General features: G+C 32.2%; 1 protein-coding gene across 2 annotated transcripts in view; it reads right to left on the reverse strand.

Moving 5' to 3' along the window:
- The window catches only part of LOC124360185 (high affinity cGMP-specific 3',5'-cyclic phosphodiesterase 9A), a 641,497-nt gene that overhangs the window by 494,253 nt on the left and 123,962 nt on the right, over positions 1-23,282 (reverse strand). For both annotated transcript variants that reach the window (XM_046813574.1, XM_046813571.1), the window contains exon 3: positions 13,370-13,397. The gene's annotated coding sequence lies outside the window, so the exon portion shown is untranslated. The remainder of the gene's footprint in view (positions 1-13,369; positions 13,398-23,282) is intronic.

The following is a 23,282-nucleotide window of genomic DNA, read 5'->3' on the forward strand; positions in this document are numbered from 1 at the left end:
TAATAAAATTTTAAAGTTTTTAATTTAAGACTCAGCAAAAGCTAGTTTGATAGCATGTATTAATGATAATCATGAGTGTTTGAGACTAATTTTGTAAGCAGGGAGATGTGGATCAACCGAGCTCTCTACACATAAGGTAGCTATGGTGGGAAGGGTTAATTTACTTAGAGAAGGTGAACTGGAGCTAAACTCAACATCCACATTGAATCAAACCCCCCCCCCCCACTATAGCTACGTTATGTGTAGAAAACTTGGTTGCTCCACCGTGCTTTGGGATCGAGTCTAAAACGTCACAGTGCACTTAATTGTCCACCTTATGAGACAATGATATAACTCTTAACGTAGATTACACTTTATAAAATATATGGTATATGATGTCGACACGTTAATAAGCGTTTGTTCACTATAATAACATTTAATTTGGAGTTGGCTGTATATTACTAATATGTATCTTAAGTGATAGGTGACTGACTGTAATAGTCCTAACAGGTTAAAAGAACGAATCCATTATACACAATCACCTATGTATGTATGACCAACATTAAATAGAAATTAAAAAGTGAATAACAATTTTTTACTTTCTTTCACTACCTTTCCTACACCTTATTCTATTCATTTTGTAATTAATTAAAATATTTGACTATCTTTATTTTTGTTTTAAAATTTGTGTTACTTAAATTTTCACAACGCTTATATCGTTTTTTAGTGCAAAGCTTAAAAAGTGTTTTATTGCTGAAAAAAACATAATTATGAGTCTAGTATTATTGCTAGAAACTACTATTTGGTATGATTTATTAGTAAAACTATGCACCATCGATTGATCAATAAAAGGTACTGTAAGTACAAGTTACATTTAATTTTGTATATTTATTCTCCAATAAACAAAGTGTAATAATACTTTCCCAATCCAAGTATTACAATTGAATCATTGAAGCGAAATACAAATAAATCATACATAAGCTCTCCAAGGTACAAATCTTTTGAATGTAAGAAACCTATTACGTTTATCTAACCACACTTTGACAACAACTTTAATGATAACGTCTAACATAAGTACGTAATTACAGTCATAGCTTTATGTACGTACACACGTGATTACAGAGCTCTTTGTCACTGTAAAGTCCTCGTCCAGTTAACCTTTATTGTTTGGCGCCACAGACATTTTTAATTAGAGCTTGCTTAAATTAGCTGGCTTTATAAAAACCCAACTTTCAACTACCTTTTTGATCTCAGCTAGTCATTATAAGCTGACTAGAGCTTCTGGCTTCCGTACAAATATTAACGTCAAAGCAAACATCCAGACTATCACAACAGAATATTTTTTTGGACGTGAGCTAAATTTGTATGGCAGTAATACTCCATAGTCTTGCCCAATTAAAAATAAAATTATCTTTTATGCTGAATTAACTATCACTATTTTATTTTTAAAGTGTTAATTTAAAGCATTAACATTGCTTAAAACTATTTTGTTGAATATCTAGTTTTATTCATGCAACAGATTTACAAATTACAAGTAATTAAGTCACCTCATGCGAGAAATAGCAAATTACGAGGTTTAATTTTTAAATTCTTTACAAACTTTTTTCTCGCGTTTGATACTATCGTAAAAATCCTAGAAAACAGAGCTTTACTTACCTATCTTAATTCGATCTAATGTCTTGCCTTTTGAATTAAATCGGTTACTTTGAGAAGGAAACTGGAATACAGGAGTAGATTATACCAACTATCTCAACACCATTTTTACAATGCTAGGATGGACGTTGTACTGTATATAATGCTCTATATAACACCACACAAGTTTTCATTTATCCGTATCTTTTCTTGGAACTACGTGCACAATAAAATTACGCAAAACCACGTGTCGCGTAAAAGGGCTTCACTGAGTTGCACGCAAGTTTTTAAGTCTATAGCGCATTGTATCAGTCTATATGTGGTACACATGTTATAATGGCATATTATGTTTGTACCCAATGTGTTTAACAATTTAGTTATCATACAACTTTTTTATTGTCATCACTATAGCCACCCATAATACCAATATATATGTTCGCTAACACTCCGCCCAATATCTTGGAGGGCAACTACCATAATCAAATTCGATGTTGCTCATATAGAAATAAAGCTGCAGTAAAAATTTCAAGTCTGTACGTCAGTTAGTTCTCAAAATATTGTGCATATTACAGGCAAATATACAAGCAGAGAGAAAATGAAATGTTCGTCCTCTCTTTCGAGTAATAGGCGTGGCTAACGATCTGCCTATGAAATGGTCAAAGTTTCTACTAAATGTATTATCACTATGGTAAGTTATGTTGGATACCTTAGATTGTAAAACGTTCACATACATCAATAAAATCGTAAAAGGATGTATAAATCTGGACTGAGCCTAATTTACCAGTAGACTCTGTTGGTAGTACAAATTATATTGTGTAAGGACGAGTAATATAATTATTACTCCAGACGACCGACCTGGAAGTAGGTGAGGGTTCTCCGGTTTTTTGTTGTAGTATTATCATAGGTGTCCATCAAACGAGTCGAAGGCCGTAATGAAGACCCATAACATGAGGTAAAGCGTGTTCATGTAACAGACCGTGCAGCCTAGAGTGAACTTCCAGAAGATTGACAGCACTTTACATGACTTACACTGTTCCGAACCACTGGCTCACCGCAGGCCTTACTTCATTCTCCACAGTACACACCCTTGGCACAGAAAACACTTTTTGTTTATGCAATGGCTTATTGTGTTGGTTGAAGAGTTAATTTCATTTAGAGCACTGATTTAGTTGAAAATTATTGAACAAAATTATCAAAATACATGTGTATTCTATGGTATTTTCAAAATTTACTAACACTATTTAATTGTCATTTCATTTCATTTTCATTTATTGAGTCAACGGTAAACCATTTCGTACACATCAAGTAAAAACAACGTATTATCACATAATGAATAGTAAAGGCGCAGTGATTCATATAGCAGTACCTCATGTGCTGATAAGAGTGAATGAGAGTCCCTGTGCAAGTTGAGCTTCAAGGTCAGAATCTGGCCGTTTATGGGGCAGTGAAATCGCTTGGGGTGTTACTGGACAGTGATCTGTCAAGTTCTGATCATGTGACACTTGCTTGCCAGCGGGCTCAAGGTAGATTGATGGCATTGTACCGGTTTAGAACACTGCAACCTGAGTCTGTTAAATTACAGTTCATTCAGTCTGGTTTTGTCGGTGTTCTACTCCTGTTTCCTAGCGTATTGCGACATCATCTCAAAGAGGATGCAGACAGGATTGAGAGAATGCAGACGCCGCATTGTGGTTTGATCATGTTTCTGCTTACCGAGAATCTATACATATGATACCAATGGAAACAGTATGTAGAATATAGAATTGCTGTTTTGTGCATAAGTCCTTAGCTGTCCTATCTTCATGAGGAACTCTCACATCGGGAGGAGGTCCCTTGGCGAGGCACCCGGCAGAGCGGGAAGCTGCACTTCCCTAAGGTCTCATTATAGATGGGAGGAAAAGGGTTTGGAAATTTTGGCCTAAAACTGTACAATCTCCTGTGACCTTGCCCACTTATCCTGAACTGCATATGAGAAAAAATTAAAATTTATTACAACGTTTGAATCGCTTCTGTAAGAATAAGTATGTTTTGTTCATATTTTATTATATTGTGATAGTTTTTTTTATTTATTTAATAAATAAATTACTAGTAGTTATTTTGAAAACCAGATGTATAATAATCGCTTGTAGGTAAAAGGCCTGTATTTATAACACTAATTCTAATATAAAGAACTCTATTATAAATTGAGTGAACCTAATAGAATCACTCAATATTTATAATCTGACATATTGATCATATTTGCGACCATATCCAAAAATTCCATAAGTTAAACAAAGTAATTATTAAAAGGACATTAAATTCACGATTACTCACTTAAAATTTGAAAGTATTTAGTAAGGTGTGGCCTGAAACCCATATTTTTGTATATTTACGTGTCGTATTTATTTCAAAGTGGCTACTTCAAAATCTTGTTTCTTGGGTTAGAAGTTTATTTTCTATAAATACATTTAAAAAATTATTTTCTAATCTGGATGATGAAGAATGTAGGTTAATATGAATGCGAATTATTACGAGTGTAAGCCACCTTAAAAAATCAGATTATATACCGTTGGTTAGTAAATGTTATAACCATTAAACTGATTTTAAGTTAGTTATTGGACTGACCGTAATTGCCTGAGCAGCACTTTGTTTTAGTAATCAGCTGTTTAAACTAAATTTAACAAATACTGTTACAAAATTAACATTGGAAATTGGGAATTCCATGCGGGGCAGAATCTGCTGTCAGATGTATTTCAAATCCACAAAAGCGAGTTTATAAGAGCTTGCGATTGATTCTAAACATGAATATAAAATAATAATTTTAAGTGTCTAACATCACCCCCAAAAATATAGCCCACATACAAATTAAAACATTATAATAATCTATAATTCCCCAAATTTTCAAGTAATGGATTTTTTTTGGTTTAATGGATTTTTTTGTTTTTGCTGATAACGTCCCTTAAAGATAATCAAATGAGCTTGTTTAGTTATTTTTTCGTTCTTATATGCTTTATTTTAAAAACGACACACACTTAACGAGGAGACCAACGGCTTAAAAATGACTTTCGAATTTTCACCTATGGTCGGGTAGGCGGGCTGGGGCTGCTTGCAAGGGCAGGATCGCCCAGCGGTCACCCAATCAAGCGGCAGACACGCTCAACGTTGCTTGATCCGGTCCGGTTACCTTTGCGATAACCGCCGTATCCATTACACTATGCTATTGGCAACTGTAGTAAAATAGATAGAAAAAATAAGGAATGTTATTCCTTAAAACACCACATATTCCGTATATTGCTACAACAAATCTCACTCTGTTTAAAAGTCAAAAGACTTTTTTGCAATAAACATATCCTCTCGTTTAACTTTCATAAAACCACGGAGAGCTCTCCTTATATGAAGATATTCATTCGTACAAATATGCGCAGGGATCGGCTCAGCTAACAGGATATATTTGCTTTTAGCTGTTAATCTCCTTATATGTTTTAATGTTAATTTACTCGCTGAGAACTACTTTTCACCACCCTTTCAGATTTTAATTTATACGCAGTTTCCACTTGGAAAGCGAATGATTTTTAATGTTCCTTTATGATTTATTTTCTGATAAATTTGTTCAGACATGATCAATATATAACAGTCAATCATTAAAAATAATATTTTTGTAATATAACATATAGCAAACTGTAAAAATACATTTATAATTAGCTTTAGCTTGATTTTGTAAAAACCATTTGTTTTGTGAATGTAACACTAAAAAGTTTTATAATATTAGGGAAACATACCAAATAAATAAAAAATGCATGATGGAATTAGTTTTATATTAATGCGTACTCGCCAATTTTTCATATAGCGGTTGAAAATATCTTCATAAAACCAGTAAATAGTCCAAGTAGAATACAGCAGTAACATTGGACAGACCATTAAAATTGTAACTATAAGAACATATATGTGATATTATTTTGGTATACTTACCGAGTTTTATGTTTGAAATTTCCAAACTTTAACAACTATATAGTACTAATTCTAGTAACTTTGCAAAGGAAGTGAACTAGTAACTTTTCGTCGAATTTAGGTAAAAACTCAGCCAAATACAGCATAAATGTTTCCTGAACACTTTGTATTTTCTTAAATTACATGTGATAATCAATATTCACAATACGTACTCTATTATCTTAAAAAAACATATGGTTAAATAAATAAAAGTTTGAGTATAAATAGAAATAAAACAACGCAGCGGTCGAAGTGTAAAAATCGGTGCAGGAATTAAGAACGTGGCTAAATTAAAATATCACAAAAATTGATAAATAAAACGTTTTAATATTGTTCATACTTCACAGCCAAGACAAATATTGGCCTCGGAAAGAGGCTGGTCACCTCTAATATGTGCGCTGGAAGGTGGGTAAGAATGCGAACCTCGTGAGGTGTGAGGTGGTAGTATATCTCACTTCACTTTCACACGTCCTGCTGTTTGGCACGATTTAAAACACACATTACAAAATTTCCTGCCAATGTGAACACAAATGGTTGTTTGTAATTTACTTTCTTACAAACCAAATAGAGCAAGATCTCAAAACGCAGTTAGTGAACAGTCCCTAAAATTCCTTCAAAATCTCTCGTACTTTTCCCCCATTTACTCGTCAGATCTTTACAACTTTTTATAATCCACCAAAAGCTAAAATGTAACACCTGTTCTATGTTACATGACCAATATTACCGCATATCGTGCACAGTTACTAGAATCCATCAATACTATGAATTTATATTCATTTTTTCCAATGTTTACTTATTTTTATGATTTTACAATTTATGACTCCACTTCTACATCTGTTCTGAACTGTATAAGTTAGTGTAGCTGACAGCAATTATTTGTGTATTAAGCATTTTAATTCATTAAGTGCAACAATGATTGCTTATTAATAAAACTGTCCTACAGACTCAGTCAGAAGAAGTAGGCAGATTTTGTGACAGCAGAAAAATATTAATATATTTCATTTTAGAAGCACAGAAATCCAAGTACATTTGTTTAAAAACTACTTTTTCAGGGTCCACAAAAGAAAGGGATGTAAAATGTTACAGTTTTAACGGCCGTCATATTGGAACAAAATGATGTAGCCGGGCAATGAACTTAGCCGAGATTTTATCAGATCAATTTTTGTAATGTTTGAATTTATTTCAGCAATTATTTTGCCAGGGCTTGGTGATCGAAAATATCGAATTATTTTACATGTGTTAGATATCTCGAAAACAACTCGGGATATAAAAAAAGAAATATTGTATGTAGTATTTCAACACATTTTTTTCCCTAGGTCCATTATAAATAATGTGATTTCTTTTAATCGAACGGTCGTTATATTGGATTGAAATGGCGTACCAATGGTTGGCCAAAGAACTTAACTAGATATTTATTAAATCAATTGTACAAAATTCCATCATGTTTGGACTTTTTTTAAAAGAGACGTAACATAGTTGTATAAGCTTAGGAACTGGGGTTGGTTTTGGCCTCAGGAAGTTATGTTCAGTAAAGTTATATAGACTTTTTTCGAAGTGCAACCATGAAAACATTCACAACAAGCCGATTTTGCATGCAAACTATACTTAAAACAAAAATTATGGTTGCCTGTAAAGTCGGTTTTACGGGCGAAGATTTTACGTGACAACGTCTTTTTCTCGGTAGAATATTTATTGATATGAATATTATTAAATTGCACAATAGGAACAAGGAATTGAATGAAAATAAGAATTGCACAAATTTTAACTATAGAAATATATTTTGTTTACTAAAACATTGTACATAATTTGAAATTAATTAAAATTTGTTATTGTAAATGGTAAAGTTGAATAAAACATTTACTAACATTGGAATTTGAAATTCTAGCTAAACACAGTTAAATTCTAACTCCGCGCGTGGTGATTGGTCGGTTTAGTTCGTTTGTTTGGTCGCACTGTTATGACAGGTTAGAGGTTATAATTTGTTATTTTAAATGTTTGACTAGCAATACGCGCTGTTTCTTCTCAATCGACTGAATTACGATTGATTGCAGAGTGATTTAAACTAATAATTTACTTAACACTATCAACATTTGTCAATAGTATGACGTAACCTATAAACTCAGTTTCTCAACTTTTGTGTCAATCTAACAATTAATCAATCAATCATAGTTTACGATAATGAAATATCAGTGTACAATTATTTACCTTTATTGTTGTAGTTGTTGTAAATGACGAATCTAAGCACTCCACATTTTCACGAATAAACACAGTTATCTGCTTTATCCCGTGCGGATCCCGTGCGGCGGACCCACTGGACGGGCATCGTAACGTTACCGGGCGTTACACTTTTTCATGAGTGACTCCGAGCCGCAACCTAATTTAAGACGTTGTCACGTCAAAAAGTAGTAAAGATCTTACTCACACAATCATAAAGATCCATTGAAAAAAACCTTGTTATGAATTCTACTATGAGGGGTAATAAAACTAAAGAAATGTGTTCGGTTCACTGACATGACACAAAAGCGAAACAGCAGCCTGGCGCACGGCTCTGGTTCTAAAAGTCAACATCAAAGGACCTGGAATGTTGGCAGCTCTACTGACGGTGGAAGTCGGAAGTAGATTGCTGTTTGTCGAATCGCGATCCCTGAGGCGTTGATTTCTGCAATAGGTCCTCTTCGTCTTTGGAGCTACCTTGGATTAGCGCTTCCGGAATGTTTACAATCCAAATATTATAAAACTTTCTAAAATGTATTCGCAATTTATATAAACACTGGCAGTTACCCACGGCTTCAACGCAATTTCTCAGGTTTTGCGCCTATATGAGCACTTTTGGTTAGAGTTAATAATATTTCCGACGCTAATGTTGACTTTGCCACGATGAATAAAATATATTAAAAAGTGAATATTTATGATTATTTAACTTACTCCGTTCTTGGTATTTTTTTCTCAAAAACTGCTTTTGCCTCTCTCCCGATCAAGAAAATGTGTATACACAGTTCTGAGAAGCCCACTTTTGTCAAAAAGACAAATTACATAGGTTTTATAACAGTCCTTAAATATATAATAAAAGTTAGACTACATTATATCTTATATCTGCACTGCTAGCATTTACCCGCTCCTTTGCACTCAATTTAGTAGGCGTCGCAAGTTTATGACTACTGATTGTTTAAATTTTATTTCTGATACCAATATTGAGTTTGTCTTGTTGCCTAGATCAAGAAAATATTTCAAAAAGTATAATTATGGCCATTGTAATTTACTTCATTCTTAGTCTTTTTTTTACTCCATAGTTGATTTAGTTTTGCTTTCCGATCAAGAAAATATATATCACCGATCAGAGAACCCTACTGCTGTCAAAAGGGAACTAAGATGGGTTTTATATCATTCTTTAAATTTATAGTACAAGTGTTTGAACATTTTAGAGATTTTAGGCAATTTATAGCTGGAATTGGCAGATTAGTTCAAAAGAACTGTCCGTCCAAATTTCATCTAACATATTTCTTTTAGACTTGTTCAAAGGGAGTCTTTGGAGTCCAATTTTGACCTTCTTACGTTTTATAATATCGTATAAGGTAGATTAGTACTTACCTTAATCGCTAAAATCTAAAATCTTGATTCGCAATAAAAAATCTATTCTTTAGAAAATTTACTCACTATAAATATAAACAAATAAAAAATAATAAATAATGTTTACATAGAACATTTGACAGGCTCATTAAAATAATATTATACAACCTTAGAGACCAAGGTGGCATTTTCGTTACTTTAACGACCAGTGGGGGAGGGATTTTTGAAATACGAATAGGCCTATATTCATCCCAGGAACCGTAAGAATGTCCATGTAAAATTTCATGAAATAAGTTGAGTAGTTTAAGCGTGACATCAAAGCAAACAAAGGCTTTATATATATATTCATATTATATATTCTTAATAATATTGAATTTATAATATTATTAAGATTTTCGAAAATCTGCAGAACTGTATTAGAATTGGATAGAGTATAAATAGACTACACTGGAAATATACAAGCAAATCAGGAATTTACAATGGGCTAAATGGAAATGTAAGTATTCTTTCAAATGAATAAAATGAATTGAATCATAGTTTATTTCCAAAATATTTACATGCGTGCATTAATTAAATAAAATAGAACTACTTGACAAAAATAAAAATAAAATGTAGCAACAAATACACAATAAGTAATTATAAAATTAATTGGTTAATTAATCAAACATTTTATTATGGAATTAAATTATTGAACTAATTGGACATTAATTTACTAGTTTCCTTTACCTAACGAAGTTTCCAATGGCATGGTATTTCCTGTATTTCGTACGAATCCTAGACTTATTCCAACATGTACGAGTTGCGAAATTAATAATATTTTCGTTTTTTTTTTTTAATAACATAAAGCGTACAATGATCCCATATACTGTGTTCTTTCAAAAAAGAAACATTACAATTACATAGGGCTAAGGAAATGTCTGGATACGTCCATAACTCAGTAAAATAAGGCAAAATAAGGATGCAAACCTCGGAATGAAAGATAATAAGCTGAAAATTTGCATACGTCTTTATTTTGATGGTATAAAACTTACCTCAAAAGTCTCATATAATCACGTGTACGCGTCTTTAGATATTTAAGGTCAAAGTTCACGAAAATCATTTTTTGCAAATATCTCGTTTCCCTTACGCTAAATGACTTTGAAGGTGGTTAGAGAAATTGTAGAACGAAAAAATTCTCTTCAACTTTTGTATAAAGTAATTTTATGTACGTTCAACCCCTTTTTGAGATACAGCGCAAAGAGTAGGGGACCGCTTACCTGTATATACTATAATGCGAGGTCAGCCAGTAGAATACAATAAATGAGTTATATTGTTAATTATTCACTTACTATTATTATTATTACTACTTAGTACTATTAGTATTGTTAGCATTATCATCATTATTATTAAATTTTTTATTATTATTTAATATACCTAGACGAAACCACTACAACATATATCATCGATGGTGGATTTCTCTTGCATATGGTTTGTATGGAATAAAGATGATACTATCTCTGATATTTTGAATAAATACGTCAAATATTTACAAACACATTATGGGTCAAGTATCGCTGTTGTATTTGATGGTTACTCAGACTACACTAAGGACATTAAAGCAATGGAACAATTAAGAAGAACTGCTGGTGTTTCAAAATCTTACGTACTCCGCTTTGATGAAACAATGGAGGTGGCATTCAGCCAAGAAAAAGTTTTTATCGCATTCATCTAATAAAAAAAATATTTATAGACATGATTATCAACAAATTAAAAACTGTTAATATCTCTGTTAATATCAGAGATGATGCTGATGTTCTCATTGTAGAAACAGCTATTGCAGAGTCTGAACTTAAAAAAAAAACTTCTGTCATTATAAGGGAAGATATTGATTTGCTAGTTATCTTGATAGGACGTGCTCAATCACATCAACAAGAATTTATTTTTTAATGGTAAGGGTAATGTGGAGACAAAACTGGATTTCTTCGAAAAGTTTTGATAAATACCCTCATTTTTACACGCATTTAGTGGATGTGATGCGACTTCTGCACTTTATAAAAAAGGTAAAATATCGTTTATCAAACTGTTAGAAAAAATCACGATTTAAATCAATCAGACTCAATTATTAAAAAAACTGCTCTGTACAAGAATTATTTGAAAATGGAGTACGTAATTTTCTTAGCAACGTATAATGCTCCGAAATCAGAAGTGTTTTTCGATACACTCAGTTCATCAAATGAACAAGACTCAACAAACCAGTGCAGTTTATCAAGTCTTCCACTTTCAAGTACAGCAGCTCGTCAGCATATCCTTCGTGTCTATTATCAGACCCAACTTTGGTTGGGAAATGATTTAGAACTCCAGGAATTCGGCTGGGTAGTTCAAAATGAACTCCTGGAACCAATAACAACATTATTACCACCAGCACCAGAAGAACTGCTGAATACAATATTTTGCAATTGCAAGAAAGGTTGTGGTTCTAATTGCGGATGCAGGAAATCAGGATTGCGATGCACTTTAATTTGTGGGCAGTGTACTGGACAATCATGGCCTCAACACCTCATCAACTTCAGATGGTTTTCAATGAAGAAAGTGAATATGCACCTGAGATTCTTGAATCTTTCTATTCTGATACTTTAGTAAACGAGAATGATGATAGTGAATCCGATATTGAACAGCCGAGGAAGAAGAAAAAGAAGAAAATTAAAACAAAAATATTAATCATTAATAAATGAAAACAAATATTTTATATTTGTAATTTTTATAAATTGATTATTGGATCAATAAATAAATATATAATTAAAATTCATTTGAAATATTTCTTTTAATATTGTATGTTTTGGTAAAAATTAAAAATAAATATTATGTAGAGAATATATAATTTATAATTAATATCTATAAATATGGTCTATTAAAAATAATAAATAATAATAATGGTAATAATAAAAATTTATAATAATGATAATAATGCTAACAATACTAATTATAGTACTAAGTAATAATAATTATAATAGTAAGTGAATAATTAACAATATAACTCATTTATTGATTGTATTCTACTGGCTGACCTCGCATTATAGCATATACAGGTAAGCGGTCCCCTACTCTTTGCGCTGTATCTCAAAAAGGGTTTTGAACGTATATAAAATTTACTTTATACAAAAGTTGAAGAGAATTTTCCGTTCTAACAATTTTCTCTAACCACCTTCAAAGTCATTTAGCGTAAGGGAAACGAGATATTTGCAAAAAACTGATTTTCGTGAACTTTGACCTTAAATATCTAAAGACGCGTACACGTGATTATATGAGACTTTTGAGGTAAGTTTTATACCATCAAAATAAAGACGTATGCAAATTTTCAGCTTATTATCTTTCATTCCGAGGTTGCATCCTTATTTTACCGGACTACCATATAAAAGTCTAATAACCCAAAACGTCATAATGGCGTCCGGTATGAGGTGTCTGTAGGTAGAGGCGAGACTAGTAGGAACTACGGTGATAGCTGCTGTCATCTTGAAAGACACCATCTTAGTTAGAGTAGAATATTTTACTTGGGAAGGAGGTTGTATGGCTAATCATTTTTACAGCCTCATTATTAGAAATAATACAGATATATAATCTGTTTTAATATATTTGATTGTGTAGGAGTTAAACGGAATATCAAACTATTCCATAGCTCATAAAAGTTGTTCTCCTAAGGTATGTATCCAGTCTTCAGTCTCATCCTGTATATTACACTGTTTATTTTATCACACAATGTAGACTTTAAATTTAAAGGTTCAAAATAAAACAATTTTCTGTATTTACATTGCAACCGTTTAAAAAATATAACCGTGGGAAACAGGTAGACTTTGTGAGTAGTTATGGTTTGAACAAAGGAAATATTGGTGATGGGAATTTCTCTCCACACTCACAAAAAGGAAGGTCAGCGCTGAACTCAAAAGGTTCGTTTAGTATGGATGTGAAAAGCGCAAATACCCTATAAAGGAATTGTTCAGCGTGCTTGGGAAAAAGAGAATGTAAAAGGAAGATGGCCGCTCTATAGAGGTTTAATACAGGATACCGCAGATTGAATGGGAGTCGAAGAGCCTTTCAGTGCCACAAGCCCGATGTAATATAGTCCTTGGAAGCGCAGACAATTCCGCGGTTTCCTTTTGTAAGACATATCATACTCTCATCTCAATTGTGACTATATAAATAATCATTACTTTTGAAAAAGCATATTATGTTACTAGTGATCTACACGTACCTTAAATGTCGTAAGAAGTGATGTTGACCTGGAAAAGAAATGAAAATTAACAAACCTTACACAACAACACTTTTAACGAGTTGAAAGGAACAATTAAATCAAAATTGTCTGAATTAGGTAAAATATTGGAGTTAGAAATTAAGGGAATCTTATGTGATCATAAAATGTACTATAATAAACTGTAAGTTGAATATAAATTGGCAAAAGTATGTAAGCAGTAAGCTTTAGCTTAGGTCACCATTTAACAAATGTTTTAACTTAAATTATAGCAATGTATTTTATTAGGGATTAAGTGATGCAATCAATTTTTAGTCAGGAAAATACACTTCTCTGAAGGCAGAAGAAATTTAGAAGAACTAGTAAAATTTTGTAATATTGCCTAAGTAAAAACCGCTGATATATAGTATCTAATGTTTTACAGCATACACACTGATTATAACTTCGAGAATTGACACGTAGTTGAATGAAAAGCGTGTTTTTATTCTTAAGAAACTGATTTTCTAAGCGATATAAATCATCTGCAGAAATCTTTCATGTACATACAAGTTTTATATTTTTATTGTCAATTGTTTTCTTCGAGGCTGATCATAAGAAATCCCAAAATCATTCTGCTTGATATTGAACCACACCTATTGAAATAATAAAAAACAAACTTTTATATTTATATCAACCGTAAAGGTATCTTAAAGGGCTGTACAATTGTATTATAAATTATACACAGTGTATAATAGAGAGTTATACAAGTAGTAGTGTACGAGCAACAGTTGCAGAATAACATCCGGATCAACGCGTCAGTCAAATGCAGACGTACTGCCAGCCAGAGGGACACATGTAAAGCCAACTACTGACATTAATCAGTTAGGCTAGCCGCTGTCTACCTGCAAGGTCACACTCTGTATTTAAAAAAAGTTTAATCATATTTTAAATGTATCATTTTGCACCGTACTTGTGACTAATTCTGTCCAACACTGCTTTAAAATTTAAAACACGGTATCAAAGGTTTAACCATTTTTACAGAAGGGACAATAAATTTAATATCCATGGTAAACCATACGCGGCTATTTAAAAGGCCTGTGATCATAATTCACTAAAGTTTTTTAAGGAATGTAGTGATAATTTAAGTAGTAAAAAACTATTTTAGTCATTTTTTAACGGATTAATAAAAATAATTGTTTGCATTTGTACAGATTCATAATCCAATAATAATTGCTATAGTGAATTTGTAAAATTAAACATTATATACCAACACTTTTTAATTTTTAAGTCAAAACTGAGAACTTTTAGGACCAACAGCTCCTTGATGCCGGAAATTCTTTCTAAGACCAGAGTCTCAAAGCTGTTAGGAGCGGGGTAAGGGATCGTGCACTTTTAGAGGCCGATATATTTTAGAGACTGGAAACTTCTAGTGACATTCTGTTTCGATTTCAGGAGCTTCCAAACCGCAGGACCTCACGGACGCGAGGAGCTCCCGGGTTTGAGAGAACTCCGGAGTCGAAGGATTCTAGAGCTCGGGAGCTTCCACAGACCAGAAGCTCATAGAGACTGGAAATTTTTAACGCTTGAACTCTATCAAAGGTTAAGATTCCGAAAAATTACTATAGACCAGAAATTTTCCAAATAACAAGGCTTACAGGGTTGCTGAGACAGCGAATTCCCTCAGCTCGTTGACTCAGAGATTGAAAGTTTAAAAGGTAAATATTTTACACTTCCGAAGCCCCTATGAACCTGTAAATATCACAGACTCATGTGTACAGGGCGAGGCAGATATACACATTTTTGATAATATTTCCCATTAGTGTGACCAGATAAACAGATATAACTACCGTATTACTAATATACAGTATATTTAGGCCTAAATACTGTATTATTTTAAAGTATATAAATATAAGTAAGAGTTTAGAAATATGAGGTTAGTACCAATTATCTGTGCAGAGTTTCAAAGTCAACCATTTTCCATATTTTAAGTGTACATTCTACAGCAAATTAGTAACCATATAAGGTCCGTTGCCCTTACGTTTTCAAATAATACGTCTTGTTTGCATTTTAGTGAACAAATACGATGCCTGGATTTGGATGAATTGAACACCTTTATTTCCGGAGCTTAATGTTAGATGATATCAGTCAGTGGAGGGATCGGTAAGTAAATAAAGAGATTAGGAAGCTACACATAGAAAAATCGGTGTCCAAAGCCGCACCACTTCAGTAGGTGTCCTAAGTTGTAAACTATAATAAGGATTTTCTTTATCTGAGGGATCAGTCTAGGAATGATCCTAAAAGGACCCTTGATCGTCCCTCATTTTATGATGATGGACTTAAAATACTTACAATATAAAAGTATATTGTATTTGAAGTATGAAAAGTCTTTATTTGTTATTTTAATTTAAGAGAAAATTATTCACATTTGATTGTAATACACACTTTTTACCTATTTACTGTTTAAAATACTTGATATCATGGCAAAACTGTAAAAAGCATAACATAACAAAAGAATAAAGTTAACCGATTAAAATGTGAAAGTTATATTACCATATATATTTTAATCCCAAATGCATTAATAAATCCGCGAGAGAATACTTTAGTTGGTAGCAAAATGTCAATCCCCGTCTAGCGGAAGGGAGAGGTAGGTAGAGAATGGAGACGCCATATTGAATGCCCTTCTACTTTATTGAAATATCTGCCTCCCACACAATGTTATTAACTCACATTTCGAGCTCAGGTATTACGAGGAAGATGGATAATAAATTGTTCTTATTTCTTTACAACGCTAAAGAGGCATTACTTCCAACAACAAGCAAATCGTTTGAATGCCAAAATAAAACTCTTACTGTATAAATAATTGCGTCGTTAAACTTTACAATTTTACTGTAATGTATCTAGGGTATGGAACGTCTGGAATAGTTCCACATCTCTAGTCACCGATCGATCACAACCTTTTTAAATTTATTTTTTCATAGCTCTTTACCAGCCTTTATTAGGATTTTTTTTAGTTTGGGAGGTGTTTGTTATATTGAAACTTATACAACACATTAACGGAATTAAATCTTCGAGCAGTTAAAAGCTGATTGTAGTGAAAACTTTTAGTTTTACTTCATAAGAACAATGTTAAACCTCAAACATGTTTGAACCCTTATTTTTGGTAGTATAAGTATTGTGGTTGATGTATCATTAAAAAAATATCATTGATACACATCTAAATACTTTTATATTGTTAAATGTATAATTGTTGGTATTTAAGTTATTAAATACAAAAAAATTTAAACAAATTATAAAAAAACAAATATAAAAAAGGCGTTTGGGTGCATATTACTTACATCTTTAAAATTAGACATCTCTCATAACCATACGCACAAATAATAAAGGCTTAAATGTGTTTGAGGTTTAACATTGGCTTTATAAAGATAAAATATATCTAGAAATAACATATCTAATATATCTTAACATATCTAAAATAAAGATAGCTGTCAAAAGAGCCGGCCAATATCTTTCAAAAGTTGAAACAGAAAAATGTATAATTGTTCTAATGATAATATAAGGTGTATTCATTTTCTAAAATTTATTTGATGACTTAATTCAAACAACGTAGCATGTAGCAGCTCTTAGTGACCTACATTATATAAAGTCCATGAAGTTTATGCATTGAAAGCTCCATTTTCAATACATTATTATTGCGCTTATTACATATGAAATACCAATATAAAACCCGATTATAGGAACAAACCGAGTATGCAGAGACTACAAATACTTTTGGTTTGTACTCGCAAAGCACGAGACGAAACAATACTCGATCCTCTGCACATCTGGAGGTTTTGTTGTGGCATCACGATTGTTTTGCAATATACAAGTGAAACTCAAAAAGTAATAAAAACTACAGACAAAGCATTTTCGTATTTTAGATATTTGTATACAAGGTCACTAAACCACGTGTAACGTAATCGGCTTCGCAGAGGTCTACTCATTTCAGTAATAACCTTCAATGACGCTCAGCCAAATTTCGTGGCTGAAAATGCACCATCATAGAATTCATTCCTGCATACGAAGAAATTAAGGTTCGTGAAAAATTAAACGTCTTCAGATGAAATGGTTCTTAAAATTTCTTGCTACATGATAATATCACATTTTTGTGCATTAAATTGTGTTTCATAACAAGATGTTTAAATAATACAAAGTTCCGGTAAGCTAGAGAGGATGTTAAAACGAAAGAGTGCGCTAAAGAAAATCTTATCACTGCCTTTAAACAATAACTTCCATTTTATATTTTCTTTTCACTTTACAAATAAAAATGTCACATTTAAAAATATAAAATGACTGTACTCAGTGTTGCATGAGTTTTCAAATTTAGTTTTTGTGTTATATCCTTGTTTACGCCATGGTTAACCTACCAATGTAAAAGTAATCATCCATGCTCTTCCAAATCCCATGACATGGCATGCAGCATCATCGGATATAGAGATGAAACTTCATGTAAACTTTAAAATCTACATATAGGTCACTCAGTTTACAAGATCAATTATTCCAGACCCACGAGTATTAAGCTTCAATAACGATCAACCAACAAGACCATATGACCAGCAAAGAGACTAGGAATTGAGTTAGTTTACGAACTTCACTAGTTCACTACTACTAGTATGAACCATACTACCTCTTTTGTAACAACAATATCGAATTTTCTGTTCTCTTCAATATCAAATGTGGGTCACAGTTGAACACTGAATATCCTGCAGCTACTGTACGTGTCACATGCAGTGTATTTTATGAATGAATTCAACAGAAAATTTCAAGGGTAGCCAATCTTTTTCTGTTCTTTGTATGGTGCAACATTTGAACGGATGTTTATTTATAAAAAAAAGAACATAATGTGTAAATCATCACACCATGGTTGTACAAGTCACACGGTCAACGTTTATTTCTCTGTCAGAGAATTTAAAATGGTGCAAGCGGTTTGATTTTTGGGAATTTATAGGCATTTAAAATATAAATCCTTCTTTGAAGTTTATTTTCAACCCTTTGGCGCGGTACTTATATTTTATAAATGGTTTTATATACTAATACTTCTGCTACTTATATGTACTTATATGTATAAATGGTTTTTAACTCTTAAAAGCTATTATTATGGTCATGACTCAATAATAAATGCCTCGTACAGCCTAAAAATACATAAATCAAGTTGTTTTGTTGCAGATTAATTTTTATAGATTAATTTTTATAGATTAATTTTATAGATTAATCCTAACTTTATATCTTTCACGTGTAGATAGCTCACGTAAGATACCCGCTGTTGCTGTTCGCGATTAAACTTAATTGCATGGCTGGCGTTATACGAACGTCAAGGAAGGATTGTGAAGGAAACATAAATTTACCGGATATTTTCCATCGTTCAATGATGCAAAAACTCAGTAACACTACGTTTCGTGTTCTACAATCTGATCTCTTCCTCAGGTAAATAAATAACTTGATGAATAAAACATTCTATTTGGTAGGCCGCTCAGTGCAGACATATTGTGACATGTATTCTGTTGTTCAGTTTTAATAATTATTGTTAAATTTGATTAAGTTCATGTTTCGTAGTTAGTGTGCATGGAGTAGACACACAACATGATTGTTGTAGTGTCACAACGCTCTGGTATGATTTGTTCATTTTAACCTAGATTGTAATTTGTGCTAGGTTAGTTATTCACCTGAGGAAGAGATCAGATTGCCGATTTCGAAACGTAGTGTTACTGATTGTTTGTATCACTGAATGATGGTAAATGTACGGAAAACCCCATTTCCTTCATAAACCAGGAAGTTGAGAAAACCAGGTTGAAACTAAAGTGGCTGAGGATAAAATGTCTGGAACGAAATAAATGTATATAACGATTCATGACGTAAGTAAACTATATAATGGTTTCAATGTAATATAATTAAAGAAAATTAACCATACCAAAATTATTATTTATTTTTAAATTTTTTTATCTAAGAAATTTGTTGTTTTCTCTAGTTATCTTTTGAATGGATACTATAAAATATTAAAGTCCTTTCTTGGGTCATAATTTGTATTTCTCCGATCTCTCATGAAATTTCCAAAATATGTTGTCCTTATTTTTCCTTTTCTGCGTTATATGCTTGATGGAAGTCACCAGGTTTTAATATAAAAGACATTTCCATTTCTGCCACAATTTAATTTATTATTAAATTAAATTGTTCAAAATATGAAAATGTCTTTCTTATTTTTGCTATCTTCACGAAAAGTATTTTATTACGCTATAACTACAAACAAACACCGATAATTTCAAAATCGCTTAAATCATTATTTCCATTTCATCTCATTAAATAACAACGTGTTCATTCTTCCTCACACGTAACTTTGGGACGATCTAATAGTTCATCCTTGTGCAGCGACAACAATTAGTAAACGATGAAGGTCGATCAAATAATATTAACCTACCTTGCATTACTGCGCTATAATAAAGATAAGGAAGAAGAAACAACCAATTTTCAAGCATGACTCTCAAAGCAATCTTGTTTTCTGATCAAGACACCGTAGTTGTGATCCCTACTCAACTTATTCGCTTTAAACTTGGAAGTTCACTTCAACGTTTGCACCTGTTGCCTAGCACTGGTTCCAAGCCTAGATTAAAGTTTTCTTCAATAATTGTAATCTGCCGTATTATTTAAATTTGTAATGGAATCAAGCTTCATATGAACCCATCTAAGACATGTATTTCTTAGGTTTTCTGTCAAGGGACATACATAGTTCGGTAGGTTTCTTCAATTATTTCCAAATAAAATAAAGGTCCAATATAATTATACTGTTTGTACTGTGAGCAACGTCAAAATTGTGTTTGAAATATAATGCAAAAATGTACTGTTCTTATGTAAATTACTGAATTTTACCTCAAAAAGTTTACCAAAATATATATTACAGAAACTTTTACTCGTTTTATAAACTGAACAAGTAATATTTTGTATATGCTATGTTAACAAAAATATATTAATATGGATTTTGTTCATCATTACTTTTAATTGAATTTATTTATTTATTGAATTTATACAGTGCTTTAACCTTTATGAATGGAAGGGAACAAAGGTGTGTATTGATCGTGAAAAATGATCAAAGAAAATCACGAGTTAATTGATAGAAGGCGTTAATCTTTATGAATGGAAGAGAAAAAAGTTATGTTGATTGTAGGAAATGGTCAAAGACAAGCACGAGTAAAACGATAGAAGGGATTAATCTTTGTAAATGGAAGGGAACTAAGATATGTTGATCGTAGGAAGTATTCAATGTAAATCACAAATGGATTGATGGAAGGCGTTAATCTTTATGAATGGAAGGGTATGTTGGTAGTAGGAAATGATCTATGACAATTACAAGCTGATTGAGTGGCTTTTATTAATAACAGTGGTATTATATCCTGGATCGTTACCTATCATTATCATACATAACCCATGAGTGGTCAATTAAATAGACTCAGTAAACTTGTATTTTAATGTACCTTTTAATGTGGAACCGGCAGGAATTTTTTTAATATGCGAAACAAAATGTAATTACCAATATAAATGGATATATAAAAATAAAAATTACATTCACTCAGTTTTTTCTTTTTCTACAATCAACTTAGGATGCTACAGTTACACTGTATGTAATTGATATGAACTGTGAAATTTAATACCTTAATCTTTAATATTCCCCTCTCATACGGTAATGAAAATTCAAAATAAAATTTCAACCATTCTTTAATATGTAGCTATGGTGGTTGATTCATTGTGCATGTTGAGTTTAGCTCCAGTCACCTTCCATTAAGAGCAGCGTCAGGAATCTGACACTGTCACAGACTTGCCTCCTGGAATCTGGAAATAAAAGGAATGTGAACTGTTGCTACACTAAACTTTACATTGAATCAAGCTTCCCCACTATAGCTAAGTTATGTGTAGAAAACTTGGTTGCTCCACCGTGCTTAGATAACGTTTCGTAGTGCACACGATCGTGCACATTATAATACAAGGAGAATACCTAGATTTGCTTTACAGCTAGATTACACTATATTGTGTAGTGTAGGTGTCTCTGATGACGAAACTATGTAAAGAGTTTAATTCGGCTTTTTCGTCACCAACTTTTGTAATCTCTTCAAACGAACATGATTATTTCAAACGCTGCACTAAAAGGAAGATTAACGGGGCTAAACTCAACAAATTACATTATTAAATAAAATTTTAAGAGTTTTGTACTTTAAAGTTATTTTCAGGCCTTATCAAGAGCTAATCATTCCATGGAATGAGGAACTAGTGAGACCAAACCAGCTTTCTACATTTGTACAAGGACATAAATTATGTAAGTGCTGACTCATCATGGCGCAAAAAACCAAAGAAAACGAAACAATGGTAGGAGTTAAATGTACAGAGAACATTTTGAAACTTATAACACTGAATTATATGCAAGTAGTAATTAACATTAATTTTTATGTAGGGAGATTGGTATTGCGTAATATAATTTTAAACATTTCTTTGTAGGCCCACGTGTTAGCGTTGAATTATCTGCAAGTTATTAGTATTAACTTTTAGGTAGGGAGATTGGTAATTACGTAACAGAATTTCAAACATGTAATATTTGTACGTGTTAGCGAAAACTAATACTAACTTTGATAATTTAAGTCCCTCTTCACCGGGTGTCTAAAAAACGTAAAGCATAACGTTAACCATTCACGTAAATTACCAAAACTCTTCAATCACCTGTTTTTTTTTTTTTTTTTTTTTTTTTTTTTGGAGTGCATCTAGGATTTGTGGTGTTTTAGGCAGTAGACAGTAGACAAATACTTATTTCAAGAAAGTTTACAATACTTTTAAACAGTCCAAGAGCTCACAGAGCTCTCGCGGAAATACTATGAACACAAGAAAAGAAATTACAGCATACATTGTCAGCCAGTCTTTTTACAATTATTAGTTCCTCACTATTTTTTAGTTTTAGTTCTGTTCTTGTTATGCTCTGTGTCTGTGTGCTTTTCTTGTCTTTGGTATTGGGTGTCATGTATTTCTTAAACTTTTGACTTACAACTTCTCTGTTTTCAAGTTTGACTACGTGTAATATGATGTCGGATATTTGCCATCGTTATACAGTATGTTACAACGTATGTAATACAACGTTTTGAGCATTGATAAATATCCTATTCATCAGATTAAAAAATAGTTAGTTCATTACAAAAGAAAGAAAAGAAGAAAACGAAAATGTCTTAATATTTCTTTTTTCTGTTTGAGTCCCAGGCATCTATGTTACTTTACATTATGTGTAAATATCATTACTAGAAATCCCCTCGTGAGACGGGGGCCGTTGATAATAAATGAATATATTAAATATGAAACATATTTTTATAATTTCTAAAAATGCTGAAATGTTGTATCTCGCCTTACTTGTATTGAATCTTCTTTAGTTTGGAGACACGTAATCTACTAACATGTTTACATTATGAGAATTTAATGGAGTATAAATTCATGTCAGCTAGTATTGCATATTTGTTGACAGTGTCTATATCGGGTGACAGTGTCTATGTTAGATGTCAGTGTTTGTCAGTTTACATTGTATCAGTTTATTTTATCTATGAAGTCGGCATTGTCTACATCAAGTCTATGATAGCTAGCATTGTCTAATTGAAACTGCATGTGCCAGTTGACTATATCCATGGTAGATAACTGTGCCAAAAACAAATAACAGTGTAGGACAAATGACATTGTGTGTGACAGTTTACATTGTATCAGTTTATTTTATCTATGAAGTCGGCATTTGTCTACATCAAGTCTATGATAGCTAGCATTGTCTAATTGAAACTGCATGTACCAGTTGACTATATCCATGGTAGATAACTGTGCCAAAAACAAATAACAGTGTCTAGGACAAATGACATTGTGTGTGACAGTTTACATTGTATCAGTTTATTTTATC

The sequence above is a fragment of the Homalodisca vitripennis genome, chromosome 4, assembly GCF_021130785.1.
Source record: "Homalodisca vitripennis isolate AUS2020 chromosome 4, UT_GWSS_2.1, whole genome shotgun sequence".
Taxonomy (NCBI): domain Eukaryota; kingdom Metazoa; phylum Arthropoda; class Insecta; order Hemiptera; family Cicadellidae; genus Homalodisca; species Homalodisca vitripennis.